We start from the raw sequence: 2,877 nt of genomic DNA on the forward strand, positions 1-2,877 counted from the left end.
TGTGTGTGTGTGTGTGTGTGCATGTGTGTGTGTGTGTGTTCTGGATGGTGGGAGGGACACAGAGGGCAAATGAAGTAGCTACTAGTAAAGGCAAGAGTGGCTATCCCAAGGGCTCATCAGCTCTATCAGTGGTGTTGGAAGGTGGTGGGCATCAGCAGGGTGAGAGCAGGCAGAGCAGCAGAGAAATGAGCCAGAAATGCAGACATGAGGCAGAGAGTAAAGAAATCTGCCTTTCATTTTCCCGATGGCAGAACAGTGGCTCCCAGGGCTAAAGGACAGCATGCTTCTAAGTGGAGTCAGGTGGAGGTAGGGACTAGAAACTCATGCTTGAGAGTCATACAGCCTGGACTTAACTGTCAGTATTTGGAGGAATCTGATTCTAAGGGAAGAATTCTTCCCCTCCCAGATCTTCAAAAAGTGTTTTCTACATTAGTAACTTTTCTTATTGTTGTGACCAAAGAACAACTTAAGAAGGGAGGGTTTTATTTTGTCTCAGAATTCATGGAGGCATAGTCCATCATAGTGAGAAATTAGGGTCCAGAGCTTGAAGAGGTTGGTCACATCCTGCCTGTAGTCAGGAAGGAGAGAGAGACAGAGAGAGAGAGAGAGAGAGACAGACAGACAGACAGACAGACACTGGTCACATCTTACCTGACCTACAGTCAGGAAGCAGAGAGAAATGACTGCTAGTGATATTTGCTTTCTCCTTTTGAGTAAGCCCAGGATTCTAGCCCATAGAATAGTGCCAACCATAGTTAAGACAGAACCCTCTTCCACTTCACTTAGCTAATCTAGGTAGTCCTCACAGATGCTTCCTGAAGCTTGTCTTCTAGGTGGTTCTAGAGCTGTGAAGTGAGCCATCACACATACTTACCTTACATGCTGGCTGTGAAGGTTTATGGAATAATGCATGTAAACTATTTAACCATAGCAATCGCTAATGAATAAGAGCTATTTCTCACCTGTGAAGCCTGCCATCTTTTCATGTTTCCCTCCCAAAGTAAGAAATATCTCTTAAGAAGCAGTCCCCCCACCCCTTGGAGTCAGTAAAAACACAAGGCAAGAAATCTGGATTCAAGGTGGAGACCACTTCCCGAGTCACCAAAGCTGCTTTCACAGAATAGGAAAGAAATGAATGTTGGGGTGTGTGTGTTAATTTGCTTTAATCTCTTTAACAGCATATCACATATTAGATGGTCTAAACAAAGTCAGTTATGGTGACTCACAACAAAAAGCTTGAAACTAGGGATAGAGGTGTCAATCTGATCCTGGATTGGATTTCATGTCAAGGAGAGCAGAAAATGGCTCCTGGCCATTGTTGAGGTTTGGTCTATTGCTATGCATTGTAATGCTAAATTCTGTAGGTCTAGGCCTACTAGTGACTTCTCCAGTTTACAAGCTTTTGTGGTGTAAACCTTGTTGCTTGATTTAAAACTATTGGTTAAATAGCATTGGCCACAGTCAGTTACTGGAGGGATTAGAGATAAGTGGGTTTGGAGTGGCCTGGTTGGAGGAGAAGAAACCAGGGGAGAAGAAGGAAGAAGAGAGAGAATGAAGCCACCATGAAGGGAAAGGAACCGTGAACAGAGGGCCAGGACACACTGCTGGGGAGGTAACTAGGACAGCAGTTAGAAGAGTAGATTGGGGTGACCCCCTAGTAATTGTCAAAGCCAAATAAAATAACCATAGTCTGTGTCTCATTTATTTGTAAGCTAGTTGGGGATAAGCTTAAATTGGATCTACTACTGGCCATATCTTCCCAACGGTACAGGTACAGCTAGTGTATTGGGACTTAAGACTGGCTGAATGACTTCAGCTTGAACTTGAAGGAAAAACAGAGGGAGACTCAAGTTTCTCTTTACTTCACAGAGGGACAGGAGAGTTTCAGTGATCTACTTTGTTCTGAGAAGGCTAAAGTGTGACAATTGTCGACTGGTTTAATAAGAACTTCTTGTCCACAAACATCCTGACATTGTTTGGGTGAACTAATGAGAGACGAAGCCAGGAACTTCTGGGTGGCTCCTGATGTTCTGGCCACCATTTACATGCATGCCTGGCCTCTAGTTAGTATGGACCCTTATGAAAAGTATGAAGGACTACAGGGGCCTGGGCTTGGGTAAGCAGAAATACACGCCTGCTTTGATGGGCCATAGCTCAAGTTTGCTTTGTGTTGTAAGCTTGGGCCAAATACTCCTCAGATTACCAGCATGTATAATGAGGAGCTCAGTAGGGTAGGGTCTGAGTCAGGGGTAGAGGCTGTAGAGGGACCAGACATGGCATAAAGACAGCATTCTGAGACACTGAATCTCATGTCAGTCATTGTATGTTGGGAGGCTACCATGAAGAGTCAGTATTTTAACAGAAGTGGCCTTCAGGTTTCTTCAGAGCAGCCCAACAGTCGTTATCACAACACATGCATTAGTGGTACCACCTGTACTGTAACTACTGGGAAGACAATAATGTTTATCTTAAATATATGACTCCCAAATTAATGATTTTAGGTCAACAAAGAGAAAAGTGCTGTGGTTTTGGTGGAATGAATGGTTTGACCTCTGACCTGATTCTTAGGATACACCGAGGGATAAGCCTTTCTCCTGGTAACCGTTCCCCTCATGTCTGTGTTATTTTATGTCCATCTAGAGTCCCATGAGTCTGGTTATACAAGACTGTAGGCCTGCCAACATTGCATTAGCTCTTGTGGCCTAATCTACAGCTAGAGCTAAGGCCAGAAGAATCTTAACTGGGTAGTAGATAAGGGTTAATCTATTTGCCTATTGTCCCTAGGCTTTGTCTCTGTCACAGGTCTGTGTTGCTTCCTGAGGCTATATAGGGATCTGCTACAGCCTGCCCATGGCTCCTCAGTGTTTGCAGACATCC

The sequence above is a fragment of the Mus caroli genome, chromosome 17, assembly GCF_900094665.2.
Source record: "Mus caroli chromosome 17, CAROLI_EIJ_v1.1, whole genome shotgun sequence".
Classification (NCBI taxonomy): Eukaryota; Metazoa; Chordata; class Mammalia; order Rodentia; family Muridae; genus Mus; species Mus caroli.